General features: G+C 41.4%; 2 protein-coding genes across 3 annotated transcripts in view; one reads left to right on the top strand and one right to left on the bottom strand.

Moving 5' to 3' along the window:
* The window catches only part of SLA (Src like adaptor), a 46953-nt gene extending 45770 nt beyond the window's left edge, over positions 1-1183 (bottom strand). The window contains exon 1 of one of the 2 annotated variants that reach the window (XM_075581851.1): positions 1001-1183. The gene's annotated coding sequence lies outside the window, so the exon portion shown is untranslated. Of the gene's footprint in view, positions 1-710; positions 736-1000 lie in introns of those variants that run through there. The other variant, XM_075581858.1, reaches the window with a different exon arrangement.
* The window catches only part of TG (thyroglobulin), a 240109-nt gene that overhangs the window by 187902 nt on the left and 31907 nt on the right, over positions 1-20300 (top strand). The window lies entirely within an intron of this gene.

Here is a 20300-nt window from a genome sequence, read left to right as displayed (position 1 = left end):
AGTTAATGCGTAGCAATGGATCACAGTTCTAATTGTGTGTATTGTATGTATATTTTTGTAGTGCCAGCAAGCTACTGTACGCAGCACATTACAACTTGTTATACAAGAATAATGCTTTTCATGCCATATAACAGGTTGGGATGTAACTTTGTACATCTAAATAATCGTGTATATTTTGGGGTTTAAAAGTAGCCGCAAATTAAAAAAAAAATGATGATGAAAAAACGCAGTGCATTGCTGGGTGGTAGAATGTGTAGAAATGTTTAATAAAAGGTTTGTGCATTTTTGCTGCAATTTTGGACACTCAAAGCTTGCGAAAGTTTGCAAATATACTGTAAGCCAGTTTTTTCCCCCCAGAAATATGGCACATTTTGCAATATTCACAGAAAAAATGTGTGGTTTTGCCTTCACGATGACCAAATGCTGCAGCATTCAAACAGACAAGAGCTAATCTGAGGGATCCTAAAAGCTAATGGGACCAATGCAAAAGTAATTGGAGTGGCTCTGAAAGTTTGTAGCGTCAAGGGACCCGAGTTATCCTGGAACCAGCCCAGAGGACTCATTATAAAACCTTCCATTACTGTACATACCTAGTCAATAACTAGCTAGCTACCACTTCTACTTCCAATACATGGCAATAAGAATGACGTTTACTCATACTTGGAAATGTGCTTTCAAAATAAGAAATGTGTGCAATCAAAAGAACTTACCCTAACACGGTGCTGCTCAACTCCAGTCCTCAAACCATCCCCCAACAGACGAGGTTTGCTGGATATCGCTGCTTGAGCACAGGTGGCTCTGTCTTCAACTGAGCCACTGATTGAGCCACCTGTGCTGAAGCGGGGATATCCTGAAAACCTCATCTGTTGGGGGAGGGTGGTGGTGGGGGGTAGATCTTGAGGACTGGAGTTGAGCACCCCCTCCTCTAGCAGAATTTCTAAATGTAATAAGCTTTCTTCCAGTGTCTGTGAAAAGTAACCAGAAGTAGGACAATCTTTACCTGAGAACGTCAGCTTCTATCCCATTTCAGTGAGGGGCAACCAGTGTACAGATCATCATGATGTGGTCATGCCCGTGTCCTGTCAGGTATCAGCTGTCAGTGTGACAGAGACGCATGCAAGGGGTCGTACTGTTTATAGAGTCACGCACAGAGGCAGAGCGACAGTTGCAAAAGGGGTCACACACACTTCCTCTACTTTTTAATAGGAAGGTTTTGCAGCACACGCAGAGAGAAGAGGTTCCTGTTTGCAGAATGCATTCACCACATCTCTTCGGCAAGCCGATTATACGGAAAAACTATTAAAAAAAAACCTTGGCATCGGGTATTTTAACTCCTACTCTGCTCGAAATAATTCAGCAAGATGTGGGTTTAAATGAATTCAAACAATTTCTTCAATGTGCAGGTCTCCGCTAAGGCAGAGATACAACGGAGAGCTCTACTCTCAAGTTCATAATGCAATGCCCCACTTAATGTGAAAGAGCAGTGGAAAGACAAAGTTTCAGGTCCCACTTGGGGTGATCCCCTGATTAAAAGTCCATACTGTACGGGACCTGAAATATTGTCCTCCCACTGTTCTTGGCTGTCACATTAAATGGAGAATTGCATTGTGAACTTGTGAGTAGAGCTCTACTCTGTATCTCTGTCCCAGGGGAGACCTGCACGTTGGAGAGATTGTTTGTCTCTGTTGTGTTGGCTGCACACGCAGGATTCTCCGCGCCTGATACTGTTTCACCGCACTTTGGAATTTTAAATGAATGCAGCCATTGCCCAATTACAACGACCCACATACGTGTTATTTCTCGCTCTGTCACGCTATGGTTACTAGAAACTTTGCGAACATCACATATTTTTTGCTTCGACCCAAAAATTTACAACAATTTCACCACGTGCATATTTGATTACTTGGATTACTTTCGCTAACGAAATTCGATCAAACTTATTTTTATTTAAGTTTTTTTTTAAAGTCTCGCTGCTGCTCTTTTGCCACTTTAGAAAAGAGATCAAGCAAGCGTGACATACATTTTTCTTAACTTTATGGAAAGTTCGGTCTAAGCTGCTGTGAAGCGCATCTCAGCAGGTTCACACATACCTAATGGTTAATTATAGCACAGGGATTTTTTTTTTTTAAATATACGACTTTCCTATCATTATCAACACCGCCACAATAATTCACTAATCGTGTTGTTTCAGTTATTGCATATATAATATCAGTAGATTGAGATGATCTGATTCTACATTTTGGAAATGTTATCCACAATTGCCATTTCTTTTCAAGTTAGAATGAATTATTGGGGTGCCCAATAATTGCACCAAATGTATCAAGGAAGAATTGACTTTGTTTTCCATAGCATTTATTTTCTGTGACAAAGATGGTACAGTTTTTGCCCTAGTTTTGAGCCTTTGAGTTTTGAGACTTTGATAAATCCTTCCCTATGTTTATTTGTATTTGGAAAATGTTTTACCAGGACGTTAAAGATGATCGACGTTTAGATCCATAACCTGGACCTTTATAATCCTGATAAAGGTCCAGGTTGTGGATCGAAACGTCGATCATTAAAACACATTTTTACTTTATTATATAAAGTCCTCTGGAGTGTCGTTATCTCCAACCTTTCCTGGATGAACTACATATGCTATTCGCAGCACCGGCCCAGGTGCAGGGAGAGCACCCAAGGCAATATCTTTGAAGTCGTGAGTGCACCTTTTCTCCCTTTTACCAGGAAGTAATACATTGAGAATTACCTCTCATTTTCAAGTATGTCCTGGGCACAGAATTATTATAGCAATACATGGTTACATTAAATGAACAGGATTATATAGTACATTATAGCTAGACATTTCATGAACAGTTACAGATAATATAGGTTCTAGGTGTATGTGACAGTTACAGACCAGATTCAAATGTGAGACAGCTGAAGTCTTGAAAGAATGTAGACTGGTGGCGGCTGGTAGGTTGTTCCAGTTGCGAGGTGAACAGTAAGAGAAGGAGGAGCGGACGGATAGTTTGTTGAATCTTGGCACTGTGAACACTCTCTTTTGGAGACAGATCTCAAGTGATAAGTGCTGCATGTGTTAGGGAGCTTGTTCAGATAGCTCGGTAGCTTGTCTAGAAAGTATTTGAAGGCAAGACAGGAAAAATGAACTTTGTGCCTAGACTCAACTTATGACAAATCCAGTTCTTTGAGCATTTCACAGTGATGTGTTGTATTTATAGTATAAGACAAAGTGGTATATTGAGTTGTAGAGAGTGTCTAGTTTGCTAAGGTTGGTTTGGGGTTGTGTACCATACTGTATACTATGTTCCCATAGTCTATTATTGGCATTAATATCTGCTGTGCGATGGGCTTTCTGACCAGCGGGTTTAGGGAAGATTGGTTCCTATGAAGTACATAGGTTTTAGGCGTCGCAGTATGAATATGCAACCCAAATGTAAAATTGGAGTCAAATCATATGTTCAGATATTTAAAACTAGTAACAGGGGCTGTGATGGTACTAGAGTTGGTTCTGATCTGTAGCTCTGTCATTGGTAGCTTTAGAAATGTAGCCTTAGTCCCAAATACCATTGTTACTTTGTATTAAGATCCCATGCTGAAAACAAATACAATAATTAATAACACACATAACAGTAAATGAGCATTATTTACAATTTGTATATTAGAGAGGGTGTGGCTCAGTGAGTAACGACACTGACTGGCATGGAGTTTGAAGCAGGGGAGCCTGGTTCAATTCCCAGTGTTGGCTCCTTGTGACCTTGGGCAAGTCATTTTATCTCCCCGTGCCTCAGGCACCAAAAACATAGATTGTAAGCTCCATGGGGCAGGGACCTGTGCCTGCAAAATGTCTCTGTAAAGCATTACGTACAACTAGCAGCGCTATACAAAAACATGCTATTATTATTATTAGCCATAGGTATTTGTTTATTCAAATAAAACCATCTGTTGTTCATAATTAAAATAGTTATATATCATTCTTTTTTAGTGCTTGTTAGCGATGTTGATCTGGGCTGTAAAGATCTTAACCCCTATCCTGCCAGAGGAGCAGCAATGCGTTGCTTTTCAGTTATAGGAAAAATGATTGATCCGGGTTGTATAAAATAAAGAATCCGTTTGGCTTTAAATGTGATTTTTTTTCTTATCTTTTGAATTGCAGTAAATATTTTGCGGTTTCCTAAGATAAAGTTGTACACACACCTCTGTAACAAAGCATGTGGGTAGCTAGCTGATACTATAGACCTCATGCACTGACCGTGGCCCCCTGCAGACGCACTTACCAGAACACCCTCCTTCTGCCTCTGTACGTTCTCCCTACTAACCACTTAGATTGTAAGCTCTTCGGGACAGGGACTCCTTTTCCTAATATTTTATGTCTGATGTGCGTATTCCCATTATGTTATTATATTATGTCACGTGTGTTACTTCTGTAAAGCGTGATGTTCCTGGATGGCGCTATACAAATAAAGATAAACATACATACATGTTCCAAAACAATATGTACGCATGATAGTGATGAAACATGTTGTTTATTGTCGATAAAATGTAATTTTATTTGTAACTCTAGTTCCCCCGAACCTAGGTCCAACTTACGGTGTATAAATCGATTCAACACAACACACTCCTAGGGACCTGTGTGTTGAGATGTATGGAGGCTTTATACATGACACATCGTTTGTTGTTTGAAATACATTTTCATACATCGCATCATGTTAAATACTTAATTGATACAATTTAAATGAAAACAGAATTTTGTGGGTTTTTTTATGTTTATGTAGTGCTAGTAAATATCAATTATTAATGCAATATTATGTATAATCGCCATACTAAGAAAATGGTACATTTTCCTAACCTCCTCCCTAGTTTGAAGCTCAACCGCTCCCACTTATAAATGGTTAAAAGCTCACTCCATTGCATTTCCCACTCTCAGGGGAACTTGCTTACAGGTTGATTGCGACAACTCTAATACAGAGTGCTTTTCCTGGTAATGTACAGGTTAATAGAATTTATATTAGTGTTAGGTACCCTTGAGATGTGGTCTGCCGTTTAGGGGCTCAAGGGCTTACAAAACTTTGGCCAAAGAGTTAAACTAAAAGACCATTTTATTCAAAAGATCGCTATATCGCTATATCTCTATATCTCTATATCTCTATATCTCTATATCTATTTCGGCACTGTACCGTGTATAGGTGTCATTGGATGTGCACTGAGCTCTGTCTGTGTTTCATGTTCTGTCTCTGGTTTTAAATTTTCCTAACCTATACAATGAAACATCTATGCTGTGTCAAATACATTTTTGGTTGATACATAGCAACTTTATTCTGCGCTGACACCATTAACAGGCGTTTCAGTGTCTTAAAACCAGTTGAACTTAGCGGATGATTTTGAGGCTTTTTTTTGTAGTACATACTATTAAGACCTGTACGTCTAGCGCTGTTCATTTCTGGTCAGCAAAAAAAAAATACAAAACTTTTTTTTGAAGGTGATGACGCAGATTAAGAAATTATCAGGTTAGGACATACTCGCATAGAAGTGCTATTTAAAATCGGATGTCCATGTGACAATTTTGCACCAAAATTTAGTACATAGGCCTCCTAGAATAATAATAATAGTTCTTGTATAGCGCTGCTAGTTTGCGTCCCAATAGAATAGAATAGAAATAACAGTGATAGTGTTAGGGCTGAAAGATGCTCTTAGTGGTAAGAACACAGCCTTAAAACAGGTACACTGTTTCAGTCCCAGTGTCACTGTCAGGACCTTAACCCTTGTCTAAATAGGGCTCCAAATTAAGTAGGAAGCCTGTATCTGGCTGATGAGTCCAGCAGGGGAGCTGGTTAATTGCAGCTAGAGACAATTAGCCTGTCTCCACCTGGCTCATCAGTCAGGTGTAAAATCCTCCCGTGTAAACTGCAGGGGATCTCTACAGCATAGAGCGACTGTGCTGCCAGAAAAGATGCACAGGAACAGTTGTTTTGAGCACAGGACTGTGCTGCCAGCAAGATCCCCAGGAAACAGACCCTGGAACCCACAAGAGGGTGGCCCCGCCAACGGACACCAACCCAGACATAAAGGGCCCCTACCTACAGGTACCTCTTTGGATCTTGGGGTCTTAGGTTGACAAAAAGCCTATCCTTCCAGCCCTGCAGATAGGGACTGGGAAGTGAGTTAGCCCTTTCAAAGGGATAGGTTGTTTATTTATGTGCGTGCTTCCTTAAGACTGTATTGTTTAAAGCTATGGGCTGAATAAAAGTCAAGGTTTATTTTCCCCAATATATGTCTTGCTGGTCATACGTCTGTCTCCTACAGTCACCTACATTGTTGACCTCTGTACAATGGATGCAGATACAGTATAACTTGCAGCAGTAATCCATTTAAAGGATCACCACCTTGTCTAGTAGAGGAACAGTGGTACATGGTAACCAGGTCCCCATGTATAATAATTACAGCATACAGTACAAACAGAATCCTCATAACAGCAGTGGAGATATTAGGAGGTTAATATGGTGTTTGGGCAATTAGAGCATTTTCCCCATGGTCCCTCTTGATCCCTCATGGGGTAAGACATGGTGTTGCTAGAGTGCTCAATACTAGATAGAGAAGCCTGGAGACATGCAGAAATTGCTCACATTCTAGATTTGAAATTAAATAGTCTCCCTGTCTGTTATGGTGAAAACGTTTTTTGTTTATTTTTTGTCCCCCCAAGACCCCTAATTTTCTGCAGGAGGTGTAAGGATGTAATCATTAGACAAGTACAAGGTGACTAGTTACACTTTTGTTGAGATCGCCTGTCTCCAAAACATGTTTTTTGGGGAAACTTATGTTCAAAATATTCTCAGACTGAAAGAGCCATACTCCCTTTTCTTCAAAAGGGGAATCGGGTGGTTTCTATGGAAAATACACCACAGAAGAACAGACTCTACTTTCAAAAGCTGCGAAAAAGAACAAGCTGCTTAACTGATGATATGGATGTCAGCCAGCTCAGGGGTTATATTTATACGTTGGTGGTGGGTGGAAGTATGGGGGCTCATTAGCATTATTGAGATCAAGAGGAGACACTTCACGTTATATCTGAGAGACAATGCTGCAGCTCTCACAATGTGGGTGAATTTGTATGTATGAGTCAGGAACGGGTGAAGCTAACATGGCCACAAAGCTGGCACACCGTTTTCTCTAACCATTGTAGAACAATGATACAGTACGACATTGTGATACTTATTGAAAAGTACATGAATATGCACACAGGCCCGGATGCACTAAGCTCAAACACCCTAACTACCTTATAGTTTTCCATCCGCTATGACATACTGCACCGACACACTTTATTCGAGCAAATACCCAGTATGTACCTGGCAGATACCTGGAATGCGCCGCTCCTCACCTCTGACAAGCCCCGTTGCGTTTGCCTTCCAAGCCTGGGTTCATGCCTGGCTGACGGGCGGCTGATCTGTTAAATGATAATGATTAGGATTTAATAGGCTGCAATGCTTCGCGTGTCTACCAGATGGCATAAATTCATGAATTGTAATGCAGTATATATATATATACTGTGCAGTATTGCAGCCAGCGGGAATAAAATGCTTCAATCCCTGCCTGGAAAATAACCCAATGCACTCGGGCAGAAAACAGTCACAAACCTCAATACACCCGGGTATACTCGAATTCGTGGGACTAGCCGAGCTCGAATAAAGTGTGTCGCCAGTGTACAAGGGCATAAACAAATGATTTAAATATAAGTTACATTCTTTTTTAGATATAGGGGATAATAGATCTTTCTCTCAGTGTTATGGATAAAGCTGTGCAAACTCCTAAAGGATTTTGATGGAGATGTTGCAGCTCGCAAACAGATTCCAAGGAAATCTAATATGTGAAAAGAAAGCGCATGCTCCGTAGTACAGATCAATTTTATAATAAAATATAACAGATGAAGGTACACTCACAGGCAATTCATTCTTTAAAACTTATTAATATAAAAAAAGGAGATGCAGGCACACAAACTGTGGTTGTTAGATGTGGGTACTTAGCTGCCGGTGCACTGTAAACAGTGGGAGTCCACAGGTACAAGGATTGGTGACTGTAGATCAGGAAAATGCAGGCACATGGTCATAATCACAAATATTTATTAGCCAAAAGAGTCCAAAGTTTCGACAGGGTTGCACTGCCTTTGTCAAGGTGAAGCCCTCACCTTGACAAAGGCAGTGCAACTCTTTCTAAGACAGAGCAGCTACCGGCACCTTCTTTGGAAGTAAGTATCTGCGGAAGCAGGGGGACCTCGGAGGTGAAATGAATGGGTTCAGCTCCAAAGACACTGTGCTTCAATTCTGTATTAAAAAAAAACCTTTAAAAAAAATATTGCCATCTCGGATTGCTCATTTAATACACAACCCTCTACTTGATGAATATTTTACCCATAGCACAATACCACAATAATGAGAAAATGCTTCCCTTATATTTGTAACTGACCTTATACTGTATGATCAGTTATAAGTCATAAGATTTACAGTACATGGGGATGCTTAGTGTACTATAGTTGACCTTTGATTTCTTTAGCACAGATTTAGAGACGGAGTCATTATTGCCCAGAAATGTGATACAAGTTTTTCTTTCGTCAGACTCCTTGTCAGACACAATTGTGAAATGATGGGATTTAAATGTGAAAATCTTAACCTCTGTGATAGGGCTGTAATTCACAGCACCATAAAAAAAAACTATATTTTATCTTGATTATATGTTATGTTATAGATCAACTTAAAAGTCTTAAAAACAAAGCAAATGTGCTGGCAACAAGAACAATAGAAATCTGGATCGTCCTCAGACATGGGATACATGTCCAGCCATCAATTCTTTGGCAGCAGACCTGACCCAAACACCCCAATCTAATAGACCTTTTAGCTTTTTATTATATCAACATATCACATAATTATAATTGGCGAATGAGGCCTGAAATATTATTTACATAAATACATATGTGTTTCATATAAATGAACAATTTACACTTGCAAAATTAAAAAGTAGTTACATTTAACTTCAATTCCTTGCCTCAGTAACTGACTCATTATTCCCTTTTAAATTTAATGTATTGTAATTTAGCTAAGATGTTTTACTCGTGCAGCATAGATTGTGGCTCATATTTACAAAGTCATGCACTGTCATAGGACAAAAGATTTGGTGTTTTAAGTGCACCCTATAGTCTGTCCACTTCAATATGTTGTAAGGAGTCTTCCAGCAGTGGAAGGTGCCATGGAATAAAACCCCATATGGGTCTATATCTTTATACTGGTCACCTTCCATTTGCAGAGAGTTAGAATATCTGTGCTATAGTCAATTTACTTGGCCTAGGCATGTCGTGTACTGGTGTATCTCCACATGGCTTGGTAATCTTAGGCTTGGTCCCCACTGGCTACTGCAGCGCTCGCTATGGTGGGCGCTGTGGGGACAGAGCCGCCTTTCAATGGGGCCGGGTCGAGTTTTCCTTCCAGACCCAAAAATTGAGATGGACACGGGTGACGAAGCGCTAGGCCACGCCCCCGGCAGTTCAGCCAATGAGGGCGAACCTGCCGGGTGACATCATGGTCGCGCCCCCCGTCATTCCCCCATCACGCCCCCCTGTCTTTCCCCCTGCAGCTCACTGCAGACCGAGGAATTGGGCTGCACGTGCCGCCAGTCTCGCGCGCAGGCAGCGGGGCCGTAGCCTTAGCATCCCTGTATGCTACTGATAGTAGTACAGTATCGGCTTTATTTTTAAAAGGTTTACAGATATCAACACAGCTTACAGTATTTAAAAGGAACAATATCATGATGTGTAAAACAGGACATATACATCTTTAAAAGCAGACCACTTTCACTTCCTGGTTGACAGTATAATGTTCCTTATGGAGCACCACTGAGATACCTTTGAGATACGCTAATAGCTATATTAGCTACATATTTGAGAAGTGAGAAGCTCAAAAGTAGGATATGACGGGTATGCTACCCAACAGCATCTGGTTTAGTTCACACTGCTAGAGCTGCTGCATAGAAAAACAGTGGTTGTGGCTTCTAGTACTGTTGGGTCTGACACCATTTCAGTCATTAGGTGCCTTCGGATATATTATTTTTTGGCTGTGCACCGTTTTTTTCCTACGTTGTGGAATCCTTCACTGTTGACGGCTCGACCAGGGAGCACGCCGTTGTGCTGCATCCGCTTTGCTCCTCCTCCAATCCGGTTCGGCTTAGGTTGCTTGTCAGCATCGGGATTGACACAACCACATGCTCCGGAGCCCTTTGTGCAGAAGGACCTTATGCCTACTTCATTTTTCGGCGGATCTTCAAAACTATGAGTTTTAGATAACTTATTTGGTGCTTATTTGCTAAGCCAGTTGTCAGTGACTCTGGGTCACTGAACTCTGTGGTACTCCTCCTTCCCCTTTGCTGATGTGGGGTATAGAGACATTACAATGTTACTATTGACACCAGTTCATTATAATACTACAGGCACTACAGAGACTGCATATACAAAGGAGCATAGCTACACAGCATTAAGAACCTATTCCTTGAGCACTGGAGCGGTGGACTCTTCATAGCTCACTACAATAAGCCTTCGGATTATTATCAACTCTATATAGTTGGTATGGAAATTCTTTTAGGAAATGTGGGACTTATTTAAATATACTTTGCATAGCATTACCATATAGACGGGTACCTCAGGCATGCTCATTTTTCAGCACAGGCATGTCTCCCTAAATTATTTGGAGGGAGGTTTGAGAGGATATATATAGACAGCTGGACAAACTACTAAATTCAAAGTTATGGGGTTATAGGAAGTTATAATACATTCACTTGCTTTTTCTTATAGTCCTCACTTGAATTGTTAAAATCAAAGTATAAAACTACAAAAAATGACCTTCCTGAATACAAATGGTATCAAAAAATGCAGTTGGATGAAGTGGCTAATTCTGTGCAAAACAGAAGAGCTACATTTACCGTATAGAGGCTTTTTACCAAGAAATGACAGATTTGCAACTCCAACTTTCCCGTCTTAAATTTAAACAGGAGGTCTGACTCGTCTCATCTCTAGGTGCAATCATGGATACAGTATGTGCAGTATTGTTTGAAATTATTTTGGATGAAGAGCTGCAGAGAGTCAGGAAGAGAAATGAGAGATAGGAGTGAAGGCCAGACAATGGGCGCACACATTCGTATGTGTGTTTGTTTTTTATATACAGACATACAGACATAGATACATAATTAGCCAGTTATCCCCTGGTCTACTAATCTGCCCTGTCTAACATATAAGCTCTGTTACCAGCGCAGGCATTGTTAGGGTAAAATCTATGCTCCTTGCTCCTGCAGTAAACAACTCCCTTCAGTGACAGGGGGGGGGGGGGGGCTTATGCCTGGGTCGTGCCCTATCAGGGGCTCAAACCTAGGGCCCTCCCCTGGATACAAAAGTGGATGCAGCCTAAATTCTAGTCCGTTATGTGCAGAGTTGGAAGTGTGGAGCCAGGGCTCTGGTTCACCTTCCTTCCCCTCCCTCAGGGGAGTGGGATCAGCTACCCCATACTCTATCAGGGGGTATGGGAGTCAGGGATAGACTTTTGGGGCCTCAAGCCCTGGGGGTTGAGTCCAGGGACAAAGAGAGCAGCAATCTGCAAGGTGATCTTCTGCTGGGTTATGTAGGGCCCAATGGGAATGAGTCTCTCTTGCTAAGAAATGTCAGTATGCTGTTGCTGTACTGTATCTTGCCGAAATAAAGAACCAAGTTGCTGTTATATAGTCCTGCCTGAGGCTGCAGTTCCTCAGGGAGAAAGTATGAGTGTTTTCTACAGGGAACTGCAACTATCTATGATAGGCCCTGTGGGAATGGAGGCGCTATACCAGTGAGAGAGAACCACCAAGCACTGAAAGCCTGTCCTGTCTATGCCTAAACAACACGGTGGATGCTCAGGGCCTTCCTGTGAACCAAACAGGTAGCACCATCCCCAGGTAATCACAGTGATATCCCTTAGGGTGTGGAAACATGGGTAACACATACATAGGCATGTCAACTCTCATTAATTGTTTGTGAGTCTCACTGGTTTTTAGCTTAAGCCATCAATCACCAATTTGATTGTATCTGGAGTTGGGAAGCACATTGCCCGCCCGGAGGTGAGGGGGAAGATCTATACGCGCAGAGCAGGAGAATAGGAGATCGGAAGGAGGGTAGAGCGTGACGTCACGTCCGCTCAGAAGCATCTTTGTTCCTGCATCTTTGAAGCTCTACACAGCATCTGCCACACGTGGGGACGCCAGAGAGAGAGCTCCGGTCGCCATCTTGGATTCAGAGAGTGTGTTTCCAGTCCTGCTGCCTAATAATATCTTTTATTCTGTGAGTAGGGCAACGATTTTAACCCCCCCCCCCGGATTGGTGTGTGACAGCCATCCTCCAGAATCTTGCATTAGTTGTTAATAAATAGCTTTTTTATTATTTTTAGTCTGGCTTGTTGCTGTTGTTAGTCTGTCTTGTTTGTTATATGTTATATGTTGTTAGTGTTACATGTTTTTATGTCCACATTGACTGACATACTGCACTATAATTATCTCTTTTTATTTTCCACATATCACGAAACGTCTTGGAGAGAATCCGTACTTTGCTCATCCACCATCAATCACCAAAGGACTTTGATTTGGACTTTTCATCATATGGTTTGAATTATTCTTACTATCACTTTTGGCGCCGACATTGTCTTTTTTCTTTTCCATATAACAAACAGCGCAAACCAATACAATGTGTTTAAAATAATAAACACTGGTGTAAATAAATAGTCCAATTGTTTACTTTCAAGTGGAGTGTCGGCTGTTTTTTGGATTATATATATACAGCTGCGGCCGCCTTTATCCTAGTACGGCCATAGCGGCGCAACTCTGATAACCGCGGGCAGATGCAGTATGGTTTTTTTTTTCCGGAATATATTGCGGTATTTTAGCGCTCGTAATATTACAGTATATATATATAAACAGATAGAGCACAGCTGGAAAATACAAAAAAACACAGCGTACAACGCTCATAGTGCATTAAAAATTATATTCATAACCAAACAAGTGAGGTAAGTATTAAGCGTACATTAAAACAGATTAATCAGGCATGTCAAGGGTTAATGTTACCCATGCACCAATCAGCACGCCAGTGGAGATGTCATCGGTTAAGGCACACGTAGCTCTCCTTGTCACGATCGCTCGATCACCGGATAAGGCCTGAATGGTCTCCGTCAAGATGGTAAGCAGTTCAGCCAGCTCGTGATACAGACGAATAATGTCCGCAGATTAAGCAGTCTCTGCTGCTGCGGGACACACGCTGTTCAGCTCTCTGGTCCGGCGCTTCCGGGTTCGTGACGTCACTCGGCGGCGACAGCACGTCGCGATCTTTCTAAACACCGAGTTCGCTTGCAAAGGAGGGGTGCAAAGTCCAGGGTTCACAGGGTGATTAGTTCCAACGCGTTTCGAAACCACAGGGGTCTCTTCATCAGGTACACACTGGCTCTTTGTAGTGTGTGTTCAAAGGTTTTGGCGCCAAAATATTTAATGCAGTATGTCTCTCCACACTGATCGGTGCAGTGCTCTCCGGCTGCGTGGCACCGAATAGGATGGAAGACAGAGAGACAGCGTGAATCCTGGCTCTGAGGATATCCCCATGAGAGTGATTAAGAATTGTCCGTCCTACGCTAGTGGGGACGTGGCTGTCGGATGGTACCGGGGAAATCACTCTAAGCACTGAGGCACGCATGCGCACATTCGCCAGAGACTGTGAATGAACTGATTATTACTGTGAGCCACCATAGGCTCGGGAGGGGGATGTTTTTGCACGAAAATCTTTGGACACACTATACAAAGCCAGTGTGTACTACACTGAGAGAGGAGCTTGAGAAAGGACCATTAGGTCTGAAACGCCACCAATATTTTAGTTTTTGTATTGCAAGATGGAATAAAATTATACATTTTTGATACCATATCATAGTGAGTGCTGCAAACTTCCTTTTTGTTGCTTTACATACACATATAAATACACACACACACACACACACACACACACACACACACACACACACACACACACACACACACACATACACACGTATAATTGGCAAATTGAAAAGTGATGAATGAAATTATAGAGCTAGTCTGGCTCATGTTGTAGCAGTATATATTGTGGGTTTTTTTGCGATTGTAACATATAAATCAATCTCCGGTACCTTTAATCTGGAGGACATATAAATGTACAGTTCATTTCCATAGAATATTGTAGTTTGAAAATAAGTTTGTCAGCATGTTAAATTGGTGAAGCTAGATAACCACAATACATCGTTCCCTTTACATCGTTCCCTTTCCCTTTACATACTGTATGATACAAGTTAAAAATAACACTTGAGGTTACAAAAAGCACACATGTATATTATTTTTACATACTTGTAAAGGTCATAGAATTTTTGTTTTACATGTTAGTTCAAATGTGCCCTCATTTAAAAAAAAAAAAAAAAGCTATGAAAATGAATATTGCCCATGTGTTGTTTTTTTCTATTAATGAGTTTCATGTATCACTCAATGAAACCCTGAGGCCCAGATCCACAAAGCTCTGTGAAGTGAGGGCTCATAATAATAAATAATAGTAGCATGTTTTTGTATAGCGCTGCTAGTTATACGTAGCAGCTTTACAGAGACATTTTTGCAGGCACAGGGCCCTGCCCTGTGGAGCTTACAATCTATGTTTTTTGGTGCCTGAGGCACAGGGAGATAAGGTGACTTGCCCAAGGTCACAAGGAGCCGACACCAGGAATTGAACCAGGCTCCACTCTCAGTGCCAGTCAGTGTCTTTTACTCACTGAGCCACTCCCTCTCTCATAACGTGATATTGCTTAAAACAGGAATGCTAATTATTAGGGATGGGTTTTCATACTTGAAAATCCATCCGGATTCATTCACATTTGCCATTGACTACAATCCGGACGGATATTTTTAGAATCTGCAAAAAAATTCTTAATCCATTTTGCAGATTGTTGAGGAGGGTGGAGAGAGAGGCCTTTCTAATTTCTATTAGCAGCTGCCAGTTGTATAACAATAATAATAATAGCATGTTCTCGTATAGCGCGCAATAAGTAACGCCAGTGTGCTGGAAGTAAGCTTGGCTCAGCTTCTGGCATGCACTGGCATGAGAGGGAGGCCCGGCGTGTGCTGACGTCGGTAGCTCTGTGATGGATAGAGTGAGGTAGAGGACTGCGGCTGGGCGAGAGCCGGGCCCTGGCCGTGAGAGGACCGGCAGCCGGGCCTAGCCAGAGGTCAGGACCAACTTGCAGCGCTGGCCGGCCAACATCTTCCATTTCTGAAACTCGCTGGCCCTGTTGAATTTCTTGTTGGTCGGCAGCCGTCAGAAAAAAAGTTGGCCTCACATATGACATTGACAACCACAGATCAACATCTTTCATACCCCAAACCAGCTGTGGATGAATAGACAGCCTTTTGCAGAATTACACATCATAATAAAACCAAGCTAAACACCAAAGCTCCTGTAATAAGATAATATCTATGTGCTTAAATAGGACATGACAACATTGCGCTGTTTTTTCTCCAACACACTCACATAAATAGATAAAGCTTACAGTCAAATGTTAAAAGATTTGGGGGCAATTTTTTGCTTTCCTCCCTTTATTTTTCACCAAATCGCTTATCACCTCTTGATCCCATTATAGGTAATGAAGGAAGCAAATCTATATACTCTTTTTTTCCCACCACATTTTTTTCTTTAATCGCCAAATAAAGATACATCTTTAATGAGGAAATTTCACACCCAACCGCATCTGTAAAATAATAATCGCCAATTTTAGCATCCTGTTCTTTATTACCTAAGGCTTTACCTCACATTTATAATGGTTAAACTTGCCATGCTCCTCACTCATTGCAGCCTGCCACTCAGCTCCTTGCCTTCCCGCCAGGATAGAACCACACTTATCAGTCACTGTCACGTCTTCCTTGTGTCCCTTGGCTTGTAGTGGAGCCCTGCTTTTCCTCCTCACAAACTGCTTCCTACTTGTGATGGCTCTGGAATACCTTCGTGCTTCAAAGCTGGCTTCTTCCAAAAACTTTTGCTGCTTTCTTGGATTTTTGGGGGTTGGAATCCCTGCTTTAGACTCCTTCCCAGGCTGCCCTCTTTTTCCTTCCGGTGAAGCAGACTGTCTCTCTTTGTTCTGGAGCCAAAGGGTTCACGCTGAGTAAAGTATGGCCAGATAGCTTATCTAGTTCCTTTTACAAGCACCACAAATTCTTTGTCTTTTCTTCACTGTATTGGAAAGCAGCAGATTACAAAGTTACTTGTAGGTGGTGGTGTAATGAGAGATGGCTTCTCTACAGTTTATAGTGGGGAAAAAGTAAAAACAATACTCTTACCAAGAGGTGGAAGGCATGAGTAGTGCTTGCTTAGCCTGCTGAGATAGAAAGAAAGAAAGAAAGAAGGTGGAGGGTGTCTCACAGGAACAGAGCCTGGGCTGAGGAAACTGTGAATACAGGCAGGGGGTATTGGAACAGTCCACAATGCCAGGGGAATAACAGGTGTTGTCATAGCAACCAACTCCAGCAAGCTACTAGATAGAGAAAATAACTAAATGTATCCATTTCACCTGCACTGGGAATAATAACTGCAGGGAAAGTACTTCTACATAAAGGGCTAGCAGGATGAGCTGCAAAAAAAGGGGGAAAAGAACAGAACTATGATTCTTGTTCCAGGATACTCTTCCTCCCCATTTCCATCTCCTTATCCGAAAACTTTGGTGGTGCTCTAGCCCTCCTGGCCCCTAGAATGTATTTATTTCATTCTCCATGCAATATGTTGGTTGGTGGGCCATCGGAGTGGGAGGGTAGGAAGCAGTGGGATGCAAGGTGGGCTGTCTGAGCCGGCCCTTTTTTAGGAGAAAAAACCCTTATAGACGGGGAATGACCGGAAGTATGTGAGGGACCATCTGACCAGGCCACTGGCAGCCCTCGAGAGCCATTATTTTTTATTTTTTTGCTGTGAATGTTACATGCGATAGCTGCTCCTGTGGCCTGCATTTGCTGGCACTTTATTTAAAAAAACGGTTAAAACCATTAAACTTTTGGATCGCACAGGTGGCCACATGCTGACCGCTCACCACCCAAGCGGACCAATCATTATGCGGCTCCCACTAGCCCCTCAACCTATCAGCAGCTGCCAAATGACAGCCAATCGGCAGCTCTCAACTCTCCCTGTGGCCAGGGTCAGTGTGGACATGCAGCACCAGGCTGAAATGCCTTTGGCCAATAACGTATGACCTAACTAATGTTTGTATACTGGTTAGGTACCCCCGCTACAGCTTGTAATGAATGGAATGGTGATTTGAGGGGCAGATAAAGAGTAATACTAAAGACACACAGAACCCCTATGTAGCACTCTATTCCTATGTGAGATGGTGAGTAAATTTAATTTTTTTTATTTATTCAAACATATAGTTAAAACAATGGGGTTTAAAACAAGTATTAAATAGTAACAAGTGTTTAGCAAGCTCTTGGGGTTAAGTACTCCAGAGGAGCGTCAGATAGGGTGGTAAGGTCCAGTGTTAGTGAACTCACTGGCCCTAGCAACCTTCATATGGAGCGATTAGCTAGAAGTAAGTATTGTGATGGTCGATAGTGGTTGTCATATATGTAGTGCCACAGTAAATGAGTACTTGTTGGTGCACAGGATTGACATAACCTAACACTGTACTGCTAGATGTTGCAGTCAGATAGAGGTATAATTGTATTAATATACAATTGTGGTAGGTGTGCACCAAGTGTGCTGTGCTGACGCCAACTAGGGTATGTTGTGCGTTAGCATGAAGTATAGACCAAAGATATATATATAGCGTGTGAACCTTGGATCTAGAGTATGTAAATCCTTGGTAAACACTAATACTCAAATAATTTACTGATAGATGTAAGGACACTGCTTAGACTCCTAATTGAACACTTGAGAGCTGCACCTTTAAGGACCAATGGATTGGTTAGTAGTATATAACCTTTGCCTAATTGGTGCTGCCCTATTACATATATGCTGTAGAAACTGGCACCCCAGATGTGTATTACTGGGTTGAGGTACTATGATATGTTTGAGGTGAAATCCTGTCTTGTAAATAAGGTGCTCGGATAGCACTGTGTGTCTTTAGTATTGACCTAACTAATGACAAAGACTTTTGTGGATATAAAATGTTCTGATCATGCTTCATTTGTATACAAATAGCATGTCATTATCATTAACATCTGTTACAGTTAACGCTATGCTCTTTGCAGGAGAAAACATGGCTTAATGTAATGTTATTGTCCTTTGAAGACGCATAGTTAGTGTTAACGGGGCGTTAAGTTAAGTTTCAGTCACGTTACATGACTAAACCAAGCTTTATGGTTACTAGGTCAGGGTTTCTCAACTCCAGTCCTCAAGACTGCCCAACAGGTCAGGTTTTCAGGATATCCCAGCTTCAGCACAGGTGGCTCAATCAGTGGCTCAGTTGAGTGTTCCAGCCCTGAGTTTGTGTTAGATACAGCTGTGCTCTGTTTGTTCCAGCTGTTCAGCTGGAGACCTGCACTATTTTAAAAACATAAGATGCCTGGGATAGAACAACATGGCAAACAGAATTAAGCCAAGCCTAAATTCCAGTAGGGGGTCTCTGCCCCTCCATTATGATGCCAATAAACATGGCAAGCAGGAGATTATGACAACAGAATAAAAACAATCTATAGAGTATCCTTAATACAGTAATAATCCTTAAAGTTAAAAGTGTTTAGAAATCAGAAAGATTCAGGGTAGTGCTTGGCCACAGTATCATATGATGTGTTTAAGTCAGTAGGATTGGAACAGTTGGAGCTTTGATTGGTTTAACAGAATGCAAAGTTTGCTGTTAGCTGAGATTTGTGGATACCAGAGTTTCGGCAGATACAAGACATTCCACCATCCAAGGTACAGAAAAGACGAGAACTCCATCAATGCATCTGCATGTCTTCCACTTGTCTCATTTGCATGTGATTACCAATTGCTTTCAGGTGTGGGGGGAGAGGGGGGGGGGGGCTATGCCTTAGAAAGAAATACAGTGGGGTTTTTTTTCATGCCCCAGTTCTGCAGCTGGAGAGAAGTGACTTGCTCAGTGTACGTCTTTGCAGGCCATTACTTCCAATCATCATCTTCAGTGACCACAACAGTAATCACTGTAAGGAATGGGACAATGGTGGCAAAACATGTTACAGGGACCCGCAGATGATACAGATGTCAAAAAATAAACAAAGCTCACAATTTATACTGATGAATTCCTCTGCAATTTATCAAGTCAAAACTTAAAAACAAATCTCAGAAGTTAGATTGGAAGTTACTAGTTTTTTTTAATCTTTGCAAGAGAAACAGCAGGCAAACGATAATATTTACATGGAATAAGCTTTCTACCAATGTTGTTTACCATTGCTGTGCTGACAGTACAGTATGTCTCTCCTCTTTATATAGAAATTGAAAACACAGTCTTGTGCAACTCAAGCTGAGAACAGGATCTTGCAAGCAGAGTTTCCAATTAGTCTTGTGATATTATTGTTGTATGGAAGTCCGGATGTGGTGGATATTATATTGTGTAGCATGTTATTATAGAATACTATTCAATAAAAATGACATCTCAAAACTCTTATTATCCCATATAACCCTTGTCTATAAGGAAGTCATTTCCTGGCTGGTTTTGATTATGGTTCAGAAAATATGCAAATAAATGCACAAAGCAGCGCACTGCCCAGGGACACAGGTGTAGAAAAATGAAAAAATAATTTATTGTAGGTCAGACATGACAAACAGGGAGGTAAGTACCCTCCAACGCGTTTCACACAACAAGGTGCTTTATCAAGGACATCTCAAAACTCTTATTATCCCATATTGCTCTTGTCTATAAAGAAGTCATTTCCTGGCTGGTTTTGATTATGGAAAACGCTTGATTATAGCTGAATTTTTTTTTTTTTTTTTAAAGTTAATGTTTTGACCTTTCTAAATCTTCATGTATTGATGAGTTTTCGGGTGTTTATTATGTCACTGGCATAAGATGTGACCATGAAAACCTCTGTTGTCTTAATGAGAATGAAAGCGAGTGGCCATGTCATGCTCCCTAAGGCAGATGTTCAGCAACAGATATATCCAGAGTTAAACAAAATGTACAAAGGGTGAGATAGCTAAAGAAAAAACAGTCAGCAAACACTTTGCAGTGGTAAGAAAGAAAGGAGACATTTATTTTGATGGTACAGTAAGTAGTAGAGAAGGGCGAACGTTACTAAAATGCATTGGCAATCTTTTT

This window comes from Ascaphus truei, chromosome 2 (assembly GCF_040206685.1).
Source record: "Ascaphus truei isolate aAscTru1 chromosome 2, aAscTru1.hap1, whole genome shotgun sequence".
NCBI lineage: Eukaryota > Metazoa > Chordata > Amphibia > Anura > Ascaphidae > Ascaphus > Ascaphus truei.
This window is presented reverse-complemented; position numbering and strand designations above follow the sequence as displayed.